General features: G+C 37.2%; 1 pseudogene; it reads right to left on the reverse strand.

The window, feature by feature from the left end:
- Positions 1-1516: 1516 nt before the first annotated feature.
- LOC104232840 (3-isopropylmalate dehydratase large subunit, chloroplastic-like) lies at positions 1517-6434 on the reverse strand (annotated as a pseudogene).
- Positions 6435-19324: the final 12890 nt, after the last annotated feature.

Here is a 19324-nt window from a genome sequence, read left to right on the forward strand (position 1 = left end):
GATTGTAAATGTTGTCCTGAGGGTATGAAACCCCAGATTTCACATTGTTGTGCTACTTTGGGGTGACGCACACGCTAGATGACGAGCGTGGGGTCGTATACCATTGAGGATTGTGTATTAGTCCGTCCCATATGACTATTAAGTCGCGCATTTGATTTAAAACGGTTTGATATCATTGTGTTCTGGAAAGTATTACCATGTTTTGGGTTGAACGCCATATTTGGGCCTCGTGCCAACTGCTTTGGACCCTTAGGGGATTTTTACTACTATTCCTTACTGTTTTGACTTCACATTTGTACTCACTCATGTTGTATTCTACTGTTTTTTATAACTCAACCATATTTACTCTATTTTTGATATTTTAAATGACTTTTTGGGATGAGCATCATGTTTTACTATTGCCCGAGTGGCTTGAGAGATTTCTGACTGAGTGAGGCCGAGGGCCTGCATTGTGAGGATATTATGGGATCGGGCTGCGCACCGCAGCAGTGTGTTACTGATTCATGATTATGCGGTCGAGGGCCTGAGTTCGTATGCCACGAGGTGGCTTGTTATGAGGCCGAGGGCCTGTTTGATTATGTCACGAGATGGCTTGTTATAGCGCTTGGGCTGTAGGAGCTCCTCCGGAGTCTAAACACCCCCAGTGAGCGCGGGTACCTAGTGTGAGATGTGATATTGCCTGAGGGGTGGTGTTGTTTTATGTTACTGCCCAAGGGGCTGGTTATGAGTGGTTGTGAGATAGCCTAAGGGGCTGGTTCTATTGATATCTTACCCGAGGGGCGGTTGTGGTATATGTTTTGCCCGAGGGGCTGTTTACGTATCTATTCTTTTTCTCACTATTTTCATCACTCGTTTGAAACTATTGACAGATATTTTAAAAAGGGTTTTACTGCACTGAGATGTTTTTACGAGTTTTATTGCTTTACTACATTGTTTTGAACTTATACTGTTTTGTTGTAGCGTTATGCTGTGGTTTACGTGTTTTCTTACTGCTCAACTGCCTTTACTTTTATTACTTACTGAGTTGGCGTGCTCACATTACTCCCTGCACCCTGTGTGCAGATTCAGGAGTCTCGGGTCGCGGTAGCGAGTGTTGATCAGCTTTCCAGCAGGTCTCCGGAGTCGACTGGGTAGTTGTTTGGCGTTCGCAGCCCAGTGCTTCTCCTTCCTATCTTATTTAGCTTTGTATTAGCATTTGTTTCAGACTATGTTGTCTTTTCTTATTCCTAGACGAGTTGTAGTTGCTCATGACTGGTGACACCCTGATGTCAGGCTGTGTTTTGTTTCCGCCTGTTTATTCTACCTTATTCTATGGGATTTTAGCTAATTAATGGTTTTACATGACTTATTATAAATGTTTGGTTGGTTTTGGGGTTGTGTCGCCTGGCCTAGTTTCACGATAGGCGCCATCACGACCGGGTCAGTTTAGGGTCGTGACAATATATGCTAGCAAAAAAGTACACCAAATATTATCTTTTTGAGCTCAAAGGAGTCTTGAACCAGAATATTACCTTAAACAATTTTCGTATTCTCATTGCACCACCATCACAAGGATTTATTCAAGTTCCAAAACATAAAAACCAAAAAATGAAAAACAGAATAAAACAGCCCTTTAATGGATACCATAACATCAAAAGCAAGAGCTTAACCCCCCTCATCTGCTAGTGTAAAGCATATTGTCCAACTTCGAGAATGAATTACTCTCAACAACTTCACATCAAAAAATCTCTAGGATCAGTGAGATAACCAGTCAATGCTGATGCTGCAGCTGTATATGGGGATGCAAGATATATCTGACCTTCAATGTGCCCCATTCTACCTGGAAAGTTCCTGTTCGTGGTCGAGACACATACCTGAAAAACAATAGTAACTCATATAGTCAGGTAAATGCCTACAATGCAGTTAGCAAAATTGATCTTTTTTCCCTACTATTCCATGATTGCTTTCACTTTTGACACCAGAAAGATTGTTTGCGAAATTCAGTTTGTGCTATTGTGTTCTTTCTCTGCTTAATTGTTTACAAAATTCAGTTTGTGCTATTGTGTTCTTTCTCTACTGTCGCGTCCTCCTTATCTTTTTAGGTATATTCCTACTCTTGTTTTGATTTCACCTTGATTATTAGCTCTAAATAAACATATCCTAACTCTAGCTATCTGCTTGTGAGGTATTTGATGTCAAACCAAATGACTTTAGTGCACTAAAAATATCCTGCTCTAGGAAAAAACTCAGTAACAATATCCTAATTTGCCTGATAAGAGCCAGTGGCTTTTAATTTTTAGTAGTATCAAAGCCAAATACCCCAATATTCTTATAGAAGAATTAATAACTTGCCCTACTGTGGGCAGTGGCGAAGCCACGTTGAGTGAAGGGGTGTCAATTGACAACCCTTCGCGGGAAAAATACACTATGTAGTTAGGTGTAGAAACCTTTTTATGTATGTTGAATCCCGTGGCTTTTTCGGTGTTTTTTTAATATATTCAACACCCATTGTGCTTCTTTCATCTTTTACTTTGCTATCTTGGTTTCAGTTTTCTAAATATCTTATACTGTTATTACTTGCTATCAGTGCTCCTTTCTTTAGCTGAGGGTCTATCGGAAACAGTCTCATTGCCTTTTCAGGGTGCATACGTCCTACCCTTCCCAGACCCCACTTGTGGAAATACACTGGGTTGTTGTTGTATATTTTGACACCCTATTGGTAAAATTCTGGCTCCGCCATTGCTTGTGAGAGCATATTAACAAGTTAAGCATTCATATAAAATAATTAACAGCTTGCCTTAGGTTCATTGAGCCGTCCATAAGTGTCTGGAAGGCCGCCAGGACAAGCACCACAACTAGGACTTGCAGGTTCATAACAACCAGCTTCCTGGAAAATCTCGGAACATGTTTTACCACCGGATCCTGGAACCGGGAGACAATATATATCCATCCACACCTGAAACATTTTCAAATATTTGCATCATACAGTTCGTCTACATTGACATCGTAGTTGGCTAGTATTGAAAGATAATATTACAAACCTCTCGAGTAGCAGGAACAAGGAAAGCTGGAACCTTCACTTTCTTTCCCTGCACCAGCCACAGTCATTTGTTTAGACAGAATGAATATCTAATTTAACCTGCTTAACTAGACGTGGCTAGTTAACTCATCGACGTGCACTACTGCACTTCATATCTAAAACAGGATGAAACCATAGCATAATGATAATAGAAGATCTGTCTCGTAAATTTTGAGTCTTGCTCCGGGGTAATAATTGACAATAATGATCTAGCAGGAGTTGAAGCTATGTAAAAACAAGGAAATAGTGCCACAATAATATAGTTAAAAAGAGGGATAAGTGGGAACAATCAGAATGCCAAGGTATCATTTGCATGTTTTCACATGCTAATATAGTCTAGCAACAAGTCTAAAGGAAAACAGAATTTTTGACTTGCATATAAGACACATGATCCAACATGAAATGAAACATTTGGGCCGATGGCTTGCTTCACCTTTGGTATCCAATTTTTTTTTTTTAAAACTAATATTTGGCGTACAGGCCTTAATGAAAAAAAGAACAAGATAATCGCGTTGTGAGACATAAAAAGGAGCAACATCTTACAGAAGCTAGGAAAAGTTTTGCAGCAGACATGAAGTCCTCTGTCTTTCCACCAGTACAAGATCCAATATATACTCTGTCGATTTTCACATCCTTGCATTCTCTTTCCAAAGCACGATTATCAGGTGAATGAGGCTGCAAAATGCAGAAAACATTGAACATTTAGAGCAGATGAAATCAAAACACCAGCTTGAAAGCGCGCAAAAGAAATCAACACTGAGCAAGACGAAAATAAACCTAGAGATCATCGTTATACTAGTTGTTTTTGAAATGTAATTGATCCACATACAAGCTTTTAATATCTTATCAATTATATGAAACTTATGTTATTAACCTGATACAATCAAATTTCCTAACCGGTGATGCATTCAACAAATAAGAAAGGGTAGAGTAACCAACCTTTGCCACCAAAGGTTCCAACTTGGAGATATCAATTCGGTATTCTTTAAGAAATCTGAGACAAACACAAAAAGATCTCACAACGTTATAGCCATCGCGTTACGAACCTAATAATGACAACAAAATACTGATTTTGGATAAGAGTAGAATACCAGATGAGATATGCACACTAGAATAATGTCAATTTAAATTACAACTACAGAAGAAAATGTATACAGTGATGAATACCTGGCTCCTCCATCACTATAAACAGGCTATATGGTACAGATGTCTTGTCCTGCGACAGCATAATATAAAAATATATTAACTTTGGAGTAGAAGCCCTTTTTCTTCATTCTCAACGACATTATTGATTTGTATGCAAGGGGGCAGGATTTAAAGAAGTGAAATAAACTCACGGTTCTAAATATGAATTACCTTAAGATAGTCATATGTTGTTTTATCGGCTGGGATGACACCATTCTTTCCACCAGCTTCAACAACCATGTTGCATAGTGTCATTCTTTCTTCCATCTATTAGAGCAACGAAAGATGTTTAACTACTTATATATATGCAACCTGCTTAATTCCATAAAAAGATATCAAGAATGCTTACACTCAAGCTTTCAACTGTGGTGCCAGCGAACTCCATTGTTTTGTATGTAGCACCAGCCACAGATATTTCACCAATAATCTGCAGCATGAAATTCACCGACATACAACAGAATTCGAACTTAGGAACTTATCGGACCGCCAAAGATGTAGCTCGTAGATGAGCTACAGAGTATCTAAAAATAACTTACTTGCAAAATCAAGTCTTTAGCAAGCAAGTAATTGGGCACTTCACCATCCATGACAAATCTCAAAGTTGGAGACACCTACATTATACAAATGTACAATTTCATAAATTAAACTAGAAGAATTTTTCAGCTCTATACTGTCACAATCACAAGAATGATGTCCAAATATTATCGAGAGAAATGTTAAATTTTCATAAATTGCATGTTACAGAGTTAAATTTTAAATTATGAATCAAGACTACATATGAAAGCCAAAGAACAAAAATTCTCATAAAAAGATGCATTAGTCATCTAAACCACAGAGTTGATAGTCAAAGGTAATGCTCCTTCCGATAATTACAAAATACCAAATAGCAAGTTACATACTCCAAAAAAATTTAACCAGCACAATCTTGCACCACCAACAACGACAACAAACCTAGTGTAATTTCCCAAGTGGGGTCTAGGGAGGGTAGTGTGTGTGCAGACCATACCCCCACCTTGAAGGTAGAGAGGTTGTTTCCGATAGACCCTCGACTCACGAAAAGACAAGCAGTAACTGTTGTAATATTTCCCAAAAAATGGACAAATGTCCGACCATGTGGCAACTTGCATGGGAAGTACTAAACAAGTGTCATACACTTGGCATGACCTAAGCCCCTCAATTAGCCTATAAATAGGCCTTCAAGTAGACATCATGTATCAGCATATTTTTACTTTGTCTCTTTCTTTCCTCCCTACTTCCTTTTCTTACCTCTGTAAAACATTTGTAGTCTACTTTGTTTGTTCCCTCTTTTAAAATAGTTGGGTTTGTAATTTACTATTTTGCTGATTCGTGTATCCTCCCTAATAGAGGTAGGCTTGTTTAATCCTGGAGAGACATTTCACACTACTGAAATAGTTTCTTAGGACAGTGCCCAGCACGACTCAAGCCAATTCGTGTATTTCCGCTCACAAATAATATTATTGCAGAATTATTACTATCGTTACTTTTCGGTGTCATTTCCCTACAATCTAAGAAATTATGGCAAACACTGGTGCTGAAAATACTACTGATACCGCCAATATTGACGTTACATCCGCTGCTCCAGCCCCAGTTGCACTGCCATATGTCAGGCCATTTCCAGATGCGTCAAACATTGAAATTTTCGCCAATGAAAATTTCAAACGTTGGCAAGAACGTATTTTCTCACTGTTTGATGTCCATGGTGTTGCACATGCAATGCTGCATCCACAACCTAGTGCAGACGCTGATAATAGAATAGTGGAATCATGGCAATATGCCAACAAGTTATGCCGTCATACAATATTGCAAACTATTTCTAACGAACTGTTTGACATGTATTGCAGTTATAAAGAAGCAAAAGCTATATGGGAAGCTTTAATTAAAAAATTCACTGCTGAAGATGCTACAAAACAAAAATTTGTAGTAGGAAAATTTTATCAGTGGCATATGAGAGATGATAAAGAGATGAACATACAAATTAACGAATTTCAAAAATTGTTAGAAAACTTGAAGGCCGAGGGGATGTCTTTACCAGAGAAGTTTGTTGCTGGAGTACTAATTGAGAAGTTGTCTGACTCATGGAGTGACTACAAAAACAACTTAAAGCACAAACAGAAAAATTTCACTATTGAGGAAATTGTGACCCACATCCTAATTGAAGATTCCAACAGGAAAGAATCTGCCAAAGCTAGGATGACAGCTCTTAAAGCAAACTTCGTGCAAACCAGCAACAACAACCGCAAAAGGTACGAGAATAAGTTTCAAGGTTGCAAGCCTAAAAATCCTAACCTTAAAAAAAAAAAAGGGCTCTTGTTTTGTTTGTGAAAAACCAGGTCATCATGCCTCACAGTGCAAGTACAGAGCAAGAAATGACAAAGAAAAAACTAATACTCCTAAGGCTAACTTAGCTGAAGGAAGTGATATTATTGCAGTTGTCATTTCCCAAGTAAACATTGTAATACATGCAAAAGAATGGGTGATAGATTCTGGGGCTACTCGGCACATTTGTGCAAATCGAGAAGCATTTTCCTCTTATACTCATGTAGAGGATGATAGAGAAGAAGTCTATCTTGGAGACTCAAGTACTACCAAAGTCTTGGGTAAGGGTAACGTTCTCCTGAAACTCACTTCGAGAAAAACTTTAGCCCTTCTTAATGTACTGCATTTTCCTACTATGAGGGCAAACTTGATCTCTGTATCCTTGTTGGGAAGAGCCGGAGTGAAAGTGTCATTTGAATCTGATAAGATTATAATGACCAAAAATAATGTGTTTGTGGGAAAGGGCTATTGTAACCAAGGACTCTTTGTACTTAATATTTCTGATGTTATCAATGGAAATGTATCTAATTCTGCTTATATGGTTGAGTCTATTTCTCTATGACATGCTAGACTAGGACATGTTAATGTCACATATATAGAAAATGTAGTCACTAAGATTAATATCTGGTTTAGACTCAAATAATATTAACAAGTGTGAAATATGTGCTGAAGCTAAAAGTACTAGAAAAACCTATTTTTCCGTAAATAGAGAAACTGAATTGTTATCTTGAATTCACACTGATTTAGGCGACTTGAAGCAGACTATGACTAGAGGTGGTAAAAGATATTATGTAACTTTTATTAATGATTTTTCTAGATATACTAAGTTGTATTTTACAAATTTTGACAGAACAATAACAACCACATATGTCAAGAAGACAGTGCCAGCAACCTAAGAATCAGAAAAATAAATGGAAAAAGCAATATCAATAATCAAAATAATGGAAAGGTACTAGGCAATCGAAGCAGAAAACCATACAAACATAACAAGTTCCACTAACAATCTAAAGCAAGACACTACAAACTAGCCTAACACCCGTAACAGAGAAGAAAAACGCTCAACTACCTACTAACCTACGACCCTAATACTCGCCCTCCAAGCCTTTCTATCTAAGGTTATGTCCTCGGTGAGCTGGAGTCGCGCCATGTCCTACGTGATCACCTCTGCCCAATATTTCTTAGGCCGCCCTCTACCTCTTCTCACACCTGACAAAGTCAACCGCTCGCACCTCCCAACAAGCGCCTAATTTAACGTCGCGGCACGACTTGAACCACTTTATGCCTCCACCTTGAACTTATGAATTGTACCCCTAATTTGGCATCAAGTTTTTTATTATGCTCCCGGGGTGGTGGGACAATTGTAATTGGGCCAAGCAACCAATATCGCATTTTACACTTCTTGGCTTTCAAACGAGGTATATAATTCTGTCTCTCTAGCATGACAAATTCCAGATTGTAAACACCTCGTTCCTCATCCATTTGCTCCTCCAAAGGCTCAGATGACTCGATTTCCATGTCATCATCCAAACACAATGTTGAAAAATATATAGAATGAGGATCAATAGGTCCTAACTCTAGAATTGTATTATTCTTTCCATCCTTATATTTACATGCACTAGAGTCTTCAAATATAACATTCTCTACTCCCTCAAATGACTCTAAAACACTTTTCCCAACATTGACATCCTCAAGGAAAAATATGGTATAATGATTGGTATTCTCGTTTTAGCTCCTCAATTTGGTCTAGAAGATTTTTTTTTAGCTTCACACAACTCATCATTAAATTGTTGGGGTTTACACGCATCAACCTTTGCACTCAAATCTGCATCTAAGTTGCGCAGAGCCAAGCCAAACCTGTTAATTTCTAGTGCAAGATCAACTCTCTCCTTAGACCACTCATTCGTCAATATTGTTAATAAACAACGTCGTTTCGCATATTCCCTTAATCGATAATATTCGTCACAACACCAACCCTTACTCCCATATTCAAATTCAGACTTCCACGAGGTCAGGTCATGACAAGCCCAAAAATACGGGCCATAAAAGTCATCCGTCAACCAAGCGTCTTTGTCAATAATCTTACCTCCGGATACTTCATCCCCAGGTGTCATGTTGAGAACTAGAAACACACTAAGAGAAAAATATCAAATATTTATAAAAATAAAAATATATACAATTTTTTTTTTGGATAAATTAAAAGTGTAATATAGAAAAACAGCTAATTTCTAAGTCCCCGACAACGGCGCCAAAAACTTGTTGCGGCCAAATGCACACGCAAATATACGCGGTCGTCAAGTAATAAAGTGACTAAAAGTCGGATGTCGAACCCACGAGGACTTGTGATTAACTATTAACTAAATTAGATTTTCCTAATTATCTAAACAAGAATTAAACCTAAAAATATTCGATTCTAAACTAATCAAAATAAAAGAAAATAAATGGTAAACTCTGAACAAGGGAAAAGCATATTTTTATGATATTAATGTAATGAAAACGATCTAGGGTCATGGGTTATCTAACATTCTTATTGTATTGTTCAATTGAATTGACTAACTAATTTATCTAGTTTAATGGTTGACATGGTTAATATTGCTCATAATAATCTGTCGAATTCTTACTTGCTTATTCAAGCTAACCTAACACCTATATGTCTATGGAGTTAGAATAAACAAGAACGCATTCATAATTCCTGTACATCAACCAAGCAAGGTAATTAGGTATATGTCTATCCTAATCGCGAATCCATTCCCCGATGCCTGGATTCAAGAACTTGTTCTACTCAATCCTATATGCAATCTAGAATTTTCACGTTTGAGTTTAATTCAAGATTCGTAAATAGTATTCAATTGGTGATCAAGCAATCAAATAATTAAGTGCAGGATTAAATAAATAAATCAATACAATAAACTAAGAAACCAAAAATTAATATCTGAATAATAATAGTCATGAAGAACCACAACCCTAGAAATCGAAGTTTAGCTCCATGTAGATATGGTAGCAAAACAACAAATCATACAAAGAAACATAAAAATTACTAAGTTTGATGGAAGAAAGATGGAATCTGATGAATGTCGGTCTCCACGGCGGCTCCGTTCGCTTCCTAGGTCAAAAGTATGTTCTCCCCCAGTCAAATTTGGTGTTTAATAACTATTTATATGTGTAAGAAAAAACCCTCCAAAACCAAATAGGAGACAAAATAGGTTTTAAAAACCCGGAACACACCCGTTATAGACCGTGCCTCGCGAGGCAAAATGCCTGGTCCACCTCGCCTCAGCCTGTGCGCCGCCAGCTCCACCGCGAGCTAAGTAGCTCGCGCTGCATACTATATAGCGAGCTTCAAAGCTCGCGTCGCCCGAGTGCTTTGCTGCTTCGTTTGTCCTTTTGATTTGCTGCCTAACTCTCTCGTTGCTGTTTCTTTCTTTTTCCTTTCCCTTTGTTTCTTTTTGTCTTAATCATTGTTTAATTATGATATCATAATATTTTCCATTATCAAATAATCACAATTCATTCTTGATTCTTGTAGTAATAAAATATACGTAAAATCTCTACTTTGCTCCCAATTCCGTCTTCAATACCTACATATAAAATAAGCTCAATTAAACATAAATATAGTATAGTTTAGCATCAAAGCTCCAAAATGTAAGGTAAGTAATGCATAAAAAATATGTAATTATAACCAAACATCAATTGTCTTAACCCGAGTCTTAGCTCCATCGTACATGTCCTTAATCACCCTAATGTATGTTACCGGAACACCTTTAGCCTCCAACCTCTCTCGGGACCTTGTCGTACGCTTTCGGGAGGTCAATAAACACCATGTGTAAATCCTTCTTCCTATCCTTGTACTGTTCCACCAACCTCCTGATGAGATGGATAGCTTCCGTAGTTAAACGGCCAGTCATGAACCCGAATTGGTTCTCTGATATGGACACCGACCTCCTCACCCCCACTTTCATCACCCTCTCCCACACTTTCATTATATGACTAAGCAACGTAATACCCCTATAGTTATTGCAATTCTAGATATTACCTTTGTCAAACCTAATATAAGGCTAAAAAATTATCAAATCCTCTTATGTGTTGTCACGTGGTGCCATTTTTTCAACATGGATGTTAGCAAAGGTGATTTGCACAAATAGGACACTTCAACGTCACTCTTATTTTTTGGCCCCACTTACTCTATAGGCAATTAGGCATGACTTCAAGTTTAAAAAGTGTTAGCCCTTCACTTGTTCTATGACTTTTGATCTTAAAAGGTTGTCCATGGAGCAAGTGGGGCTCAAAAAATCAAGACCATCCATTTTCAAGATCATTGAATTAATTTCCAGCGTTAGAAAAGTAGTCCATTCCTTTCCATCCAAAACAAATACTAACACTTTGATTTTATTTTTCTTGTCTCATTTACACCTTTTTTTTTTATTACTTTTCTTCTTATCTCTGTATTGTTTATTCAAATTTATTATACTATTTTTGTCAACCAAAAAAAAAGGTTTCTACACTCCAATAGTGGAATTCACTTAAGTGCTACACTTCTTATTCACCTCTTCAACTAAAACTTATTCGTTTGACACAAATTTCTCAATTGAGGCAAACCTCTTACTTTCTCAGTCATAGTTCAAAGTAATTGGGATTAATAGAAAAATAATCAAGTCAATCTTTATACGTTTGGAAAGACATGCGATTATACTAACTTTAGTATAGTCAGATAGGACAAGATGTGCAAGATTTTTAAATATTTGAAAGACTATTTAGTGTTTAATTTTATACAATAGGATCGTTTTGAATGAAACTCTAAATTTAATAGTGAGCAAATTATGTTATACACCTATTCTACCCAAAATAATTATCCGTTTTTACCTATTCTAAAAATAATTACAATTATACCGGTGCAACCAAAAGTAATTCCCCGTTAATCCTTCTTCCTGTTTTGTTCTTGTTAACGCTAATTTTTCTCCTCCTTTTTGCTTTCTTCTCTTATCATTTTCTCCGTTCTTTCTCTTTCTTTCCTTTTGCCAATATCCCTACAAAATTTCATTAGATATATGATCTATTTACCTCTCTCTCCTATCTTTATCATTTGTCCCAGCTAAAAAAAAAAGTTTAAAAAGAAAGATCTATCAAAAAAGGATAAAAATTTCTAAGTTTTCAGTTTGCTACAAATTTGTGAGGTTATGTATGTAATAACAAATTTTAATTGCCGACGCTCTTTGTCGCAAGTTTTGGTGTTAATGATGATTTTTTGAAGATTGAATTGTGACAAATATTAATTTGTCATTGGAGGACCTTGAAGTTTGAAACTCATAAATTAGGTTTGTTGAGTTTGTGGTTATTTTGATCCGATTCTGACAGGGTATGTTCGAAATGTTAGTTGGAGGAAGTGGCTATATTCCGAGTCACTTTGGTGGAGATTATAGAGTAGATTTTTAAATTTTGGGTTGAAATTGAGTTGAACTAGCAAAGAAGACAGATTTGTATTGTATACCAAAATGATATATTGTATACTCTATTGGTATACAATAATTAATTCAAGAGTACATAATTAACTACAATCGTATACTATTTTTTTCTTTTGAAGAATAAATAAATCTTCTATATACCAAAATAACATATTATATACCATTTTGGTTAATTCAATAGTGTATAATTTATTGTGTTGAATTGACGAAGAAGAATTTATATTGTATATCAAAATGATATATTATATACCATTTTGGTATACAATTCATTCCAATGATATACTATTATATTATACTATATATGTAACGGTATACTCTTGCAATTAGGTCCTTTTAGAATTTTTAAATTTTTTTATTGACAATTGATATTATTTTAGTTTAATAATTGAATTAAAAAAATCTTTTTTAAACTCTTTGCATACAATTGTATACCCTGTTGGTATAGCTATATACTATACTTATATCATATGTTAGTTGGAATTTTTTTTAGTTGTATTATCTACATTTAATTGGTGCATTGTTTGATTTTTCTTTAGTAATAGTAGAATAGTACATTATCTTGAATTTTTAAATTTCCTTTATGCATGTGTATTATGTAATCATTTTGATTTTTTTCTTTATGCATTTGTTTTATATAATCGTATTATAGTACAATATCTTGAAATACATTATTATATTAATATGTGGTACACTATTTTTTAATTTTTCTTTTTATGCATGTGTATTATGTAATAGTAGTATAGTCATATATAGTTGTCTGAAATTAATTCGTAGAACTGTATACCCTATTGGTATAATTATATGTCATATTGGTATCATATGGTAGTTGGAATATTTTTTGGTTGTTTTAGCTGCATTTTTAAGTGAATTCTATTCTGAAATGATTTATATGATCATGTTCTATTGTGTTGGATTTTCTTGTACCTATGGTCATAGATTTTGTGTATTATATAATAGTTTTTATATTTATATGCAATTGTTGGAATGACCCCGTACAACTATATACCCTATTAGTATATTTATATACTAGTATATTGGTATCATATGCTAGATGAATTATTTTTTGGTTGTATTAGGTGCATTTAATTGGTATACTATTTGGTTTTCTTTTAATAATAGTAATATAGTACAATATTTTGAAATACTTTATTATATTAATATGTGGTACAATATTTTTTTTATTTTTCTCTTTATGGATGTGTGTTACGTAATAGTAGTAAAGTCATATAGTTACCGGGAATTAACCAATAAAACTGTATACCATGTTCGTATAGTTATATGCCGGATTGGTATCATATGGTAGTTTGAACATTTTTTAAATTATTTTAGCTGCATTTTTAAGTGAATTCTATTATGAAATTATTTATATGAATATGATTTGCAGTGCTCGAATTTTTTTGTGCCAATGGACATAGATTATGTGTATTATGTAATAGTTTTTATAGTTATAGGCAATTGTTCGAACGATCTCATACAACTATATACCCTGTTAGGATTCGGAATGAGCAAGTTGTCTTGCGAATATTTAGCTTGCAATGCGAGCATGTAATTTTCTCATACTTTTATTGCATCCTTTAATATTTTGGTACAGTAGTATAGTCGTAGATAGTTGTAGCAATATTCTAGAGCAATCATATAGGTATACATGTATATCATACCGGTATCATATGGTACTAGAAGTCTTTTTTCTACTTATATTTTATTGCATTTTTCAATATTTTATTATCATTTCTATTCTAACTAGTATATATGGGAGTTGATGGTCGTAGATTGTGTTTTTATCATAACCCAAAAACTAACCATGCCGTGATGGCGCCTATCGTGGTACTAGGAAAGCCGACACATTACCCAAACAAACGATATTTTCATTTTTTTTCAAGATAATCCCAAAGCTATTTAATATAAAATCTTCATAAGAAGTTCAAATCAAAATAAAAGTGCGGAAAAAGAAAGTCCTACATCGAGGTGTCACTAGTCATAAGCATCTACTACAATCGTCTGACAATATCAAGACTAACATAGTCTGGAAATAATTGAATACAACTAAGGAAAGATAAAGAGGGAGGAAAGTAGGGTTGCGATCGTCAGGCAGCTACCTTGCTAACTCTGATGGATCTACAACTGAATAATCAACACCCGCTACCTGGTCCAGAAACGCCTGGATCTGCACAAAAGGTGCAAGGAGTAACGTTAGCCTACCCTGCACTACTATTGAGTAGCGAGAGAGTGTCGAATCCTACCCCGCACTACTATTGAGTAACGACGCCAAAAAGTTGATCGAAGCCTACCCTGCACTACTATTGAGTAGCGAGAGAGTGTCGAAAAAGCTTTTACCCGATTTAGGGTCGGGATCAATTTTCACAGAGAGCTAGAATTTGGAGTCGGGTATCTATCTAGTTTAGAGTTGCGTAGGTGTTCCAAATTACACTTCTATACATTTTTGGGGTTTTGTTTTACTTCTACTTTTATCAAACTACAATGATAAATGAAACTAGATTGAACTACGAGTTAAACTAAAACGGGTTGTTCAAATAGTTTAAAAGGCACTAGGGTAATGACTTCCGCCTAGGTGGTCAATTAACGGATACTTGAGTCTAAGGCATGATTGACATATTTGGGGAGTATGATATAACCGTTGCACGATTTTACCCACTCTACACCTTTCGGTGGTTCGAGTGATTTTGCCCGAATTAACTTTTTCAAGATCAATTGGGTATGCAAATTTGCGCAAGCAATCAAGGTTCTAGTCGGGTATTACTCTCTCGAGGTTTAACCCTTTAATTGGAGCTATCAATCTCTTGAGTACGCCCAAATTCCTTGTTGGACCAATTTCAGAGACTCAAGCTCTCTTTCTCAAGAAGAGCTCAAGTCAATTAAACACAAACTAGTGTTTGCAACCACTAATTCAACAATTAAATATGAAATTAGCCCAAATATCAAACACCCATAGTCAATCTAGCCCTAAAACACAAGACTCATCAATTATTCACACTAGGGTTGAGCCACAACCCTAGCTTATGGGTATAGCTACTCATAATTAAAGAAGAAAAGCAAGAAATAGATGAAGAACAACTCATATTAATTAATTACCAAGATAAACAATAAGATTCAATGTTGAAATGTACATAAATTGCCCAAAATAGTTAAAGACTTCGAACCCACGAGCGCAACTACAACTAAAAACTATCTGATATCCTAAAATGGGAAAAGAAGCTATTTATACTAAGCTGAAAAATATGGACAAAAATACCCATGCAGGGCTAGTGCGGACCACACAAAATGGTGTGTGGCCGCACTAAGGCTTTGCACTTGAAAACCCATCTTTCTGAACTCAGGCACTGCAGACCACAGAGAATGGACTGCGGCCGTAGAGGCTTCTAGTGCGGTCCGCATGAAATAGAGCGCGGACCGCATTGGCTTGAAACTCGGAAGTTGACACTCTCTGATCCTTCTTATTGCGGACCACACTAAATCGAGTGCGGTCGCATTGATCCTAGTGCGGACCGCACAAAACCTAGTGCGACCGCATTAATCCTAGTATGGACCGCACAAAACCTAGTGCAGTCGCATCGCCCTTTTTGCCTGAATGCCACCTCTCTGAACCTCCTTGTGCGGGCCGCATAGAATGGTGTGTAGCCGTATTGGGCCTGTTTTGCCTAAGCTTTGTCTTGTCTTGGTACTTGTGCAAGTTTCACTTCTTTTGAGCTGACCTTTGACTCTTGTAACTTTTTTGATCAAACCTACAATCAAGCACAACTTGTGACCTTTTGGGACTATTTTGTACGAATTTCTAATTAAAACATAAGCAAGAAGGAGTATAAAATGCATCAAAATACCTAGTTATTAACTCCCCCAAACTTAAGCTTTTATTTTTCCTCAAGCAAACAAAATAAGACTCACCCCTTAAGAGAACATCCAAGAAGTTTCAGTTGTCCTAAAGTAACCTCATCTAGCATCAATTGGGACTAACAATTGCCCTCAATACAAATGAATCATTAACAACTTTTACTCTTTGAAACTCCATGGATTAAGTGCGACACAAGAGCATCAAGAATTGACTCAACACATCAAAGAACTCTTTCTATTACTTTGGTCATTGTGGAACCCAAACTCACACATCCTCAACTCTCCCTCAGCAAACCTCACCTTTAGAATAGTGGCACTCAAAACGAGGTTATTGGAAATCCACTCATCTCTCTCAAGAAAAAGTCACAAGTCCGACTCTAAGTACCATATGCTTGCCCCTTATGTGAGTCACCACTAATGTAAGCTTCATTCAACTCAAGATCATATAGGGCTTTTGTGGAGACTTTGTGAAGGCTTTTGATTTAGGGTAGGAGATATTTGGTCTGAGTAGGTTCCATCTTCCCTTAAGCACTTCTGTGTTTCATTTGGCACGCTTTCACTTGACTCTTTGGGTCATTTCACTTCTTTCTAAGGGGTTAGAGAGATACATTGTCACTCTTTCTTATACATTTCAAACCTTTTCTTTTTTTTTCAACTTTCCACACCTTTCATTCATTACTTTTCTTGAGTCTCTTTTTATTCTTTTTTCACATTGAACATTCTTTTTATCTTTTTGTTTTTCTTTTTTTTCATTGCCTTTCCTTTTCTTCATTTTTGTGCCTTTTTACCACTTTATTGCAATCCTCGTCTCTCCCGTCAAACTTATGCTTTTGTCATGTGCTAAAGGAAAGATCGGGTGCTAAGAGAGGGTATGTTTTAGAATGGGTATAGGCTTGTATTATGGGTCTTGAAGGGAAAAGGTCTAAGGCTCAAAAGGGTTGACTAAGGATCTTATCATTGGTAGGTTATGGAAGTGTTCAAGCTATCATTTGGACCAGGGAGAGCCTATAATCATGTCTCAAGTCAAAATTCACTTAGGATTTCGCCTCAAAAAACATTCAGGGCAAGTTCTAGACCAATGTCTCGGGACTTGGACTTTCAATGCAATTACTCACCACACAAGGGTCGCTAAAGACATAGAGTCGGGGGCCCACAACGACCTTAGATAAGATTTGAGCACATACTGGTCCCGAAAAACCACTTGATGATTATCGGTCAACACAAGAGTCTCAAGGTTACGACTTTCACATCCTAAACACAACAATTTATTTTTGACCATAAGATCAAAGGCTAATACGCTAGGCCCAAGTGAAGCTTTGATTGAGGTACCCTTAACTACTAACTACTAAAAACAAAAAAGAAAAACGGACTCAAACCCTTAAGAAGGTTGTCACGCCATCCATCATAGGGAAGAGCCACCCGGTTCACACAAAACTCCACCTTTGGAAAGAACTGTGGTATTAAGAAAACCAAAGGCTTATTGCAAGCTTTCAAAACAAGAAGTTATGAATCATAAATAAGAAGCTAAGAACGAAAAGTCGCGGAAAGTAAAATGAATATATACAAGAGGAGATTTGTCGAATATACAATAGATGGGATGAATATGTACAATGTAGCATAACTTTATATACAAACCCAAAGTAAAATAAAAGTGCGATAAATGTAACGAAACGGTAAAATTATATACAACCCAAAGATGAAAAGATAAAGAAAGCATAAAAAATATCGAATATATATACAATCATCCGAATGAATCCATAAAAGTAGGGCCTACCCCCTCAGATGAAAGCTGGCATTGTCCCCAATGCCAACTAAACTAAATAAAGCACCAAAAAGAGAAAGGGAAAAGGGATATAGGGACTCCATATGGCCTGTCTGTCTGCATGGGCTCCTGAGTGGTACCTGGGTCATTACTATGCTCGGGAACCTCAAACTAGTTCCTTGTGGCCTGCTGTTGTGCTGCTGGGACTTGGGCCTGGACAGGCTCCTGAGGTGCATCCTATGGTTGACTGGAGGAGGCCTCCGATAGGTCTGCCAACTGGATGACTGCATCGTCCGCTCTGGAAATCATCCTCTTCCTCTTGGGAGGCCTCTAGGACTGCTCGAACTGGGGATAAGTTGATGGTATTGGGTCCTACAGCAATAAGTCCAAAGGCGGATGAACTGCCTTTATTTTGTCAACATCAACCCTCAGCGCCTTTACGGACTCCTTGAAAGCCCGCGTCTTCCTCAACTTTCTGTGATCCTTAGCAAACTCCTTGAGAGCCTGGATGTGTGAAACAACTGCATCTGTGAGCACCTTCTGAGTGTCGAGGATTTTCTTTTGGTTGGATAAAATCTCCTTGAGAGCATCCTCTATGGACTAGGGGGCCTGTGGAGGTGGAGGTGCGGGCTGAGCCTGTACTGTGGTAGTGAGGGTAGACAACTTGGATGATGCAGTCTGCATCCAGTTGTTGATATTGAGAAGAGTCTGGCTCAGTCGGTGGGCAGTCACTGGATAGGAACGGGAAGATGGTACTCCGGGTCTGCTGAGGTGGATGGGCCAGGAGGGATATCAGTGGAGGTGGAGGCAGGCTGAGCAGGAGCCACTACCACAACAGGCTCTTCAGACTGGCCAGTTGGAGCAGTAGTTGTTCCCTTGAAGTTCTTGCTCTTGAGATTATCATTCCCTTGCATGTTATACCAAGAAAATGGGGCCTTCGCTTTGACCTTTATATCAAACGGCCTCTTTTCAACTTTGAGGTCCCGGAAGTAAATAGTCAAAAAGCTTGGGAAAGGTAAGTTTCTGTCATTCTCAACACCCACAATTGTAATTATCCTCGACATCACATTTACCATATTGATTGGGTATCCCGCCATAATCGAAGCCATCAAAACTGCCTGGTGAAGAGGGAGGGAGTTGTTATGAGTCGTGGGGTCCAACCTGCTACATACAAAATTTTCCCACCCCCTTGCCTCGAAGTTCAAACTACGTCATAGAATCTTGACGCCCGCAGTTGACCAGTCAGGGGTGGTACTTAGGATTGCCAAATACTGTGCCAGCCAGGGACGAACTTCCTCGCCCATGTCACACCTCCTTTTTCCTCCCGTGCCGCCCGTGAAGGGGCGCGGAAGGGAGTTTTTTCCAATTAAAGGACAATCGAAACGAGATTTATTTATTTATTCAGAGTCGCCACTTGGGAGATTTAGGGTGTCCCAAGTCACCAATTTAATCCCGAATCGAGGAAAATATTAGACTTTCCAAATGAAGTCTGCGAACCAGAAATTCTAAGTAAGGAATTATGTTGACCCGAGGGAAGGTGTTAGGCACCCCCGAATCCCGTGGTTCTAGCACGGTCACTTAAACTGTTGTAATGGCTAAAATATCTGATTTTAATACATGTTCAAAAACTATAGTGCAATTTTAACTTTTAACCGCTTTTATTGTTATTATTATTTTTAT

Source organism: Nicotiana sylvestris, chromosome 1 (assembly GCF_000393655.2).
Source record: "Nicotiana sylvestris chromosome 1, ASM39365v2, whole genome shotgun sequence".
NCBI classification, from domain to species: domain Eukaryota; kingdom Viridiplantae; phylum Streptophyta; class Magnoliopsida; order Solanales; family Solanaceae; genus Nicotiana; species Nicotiana sylvestris.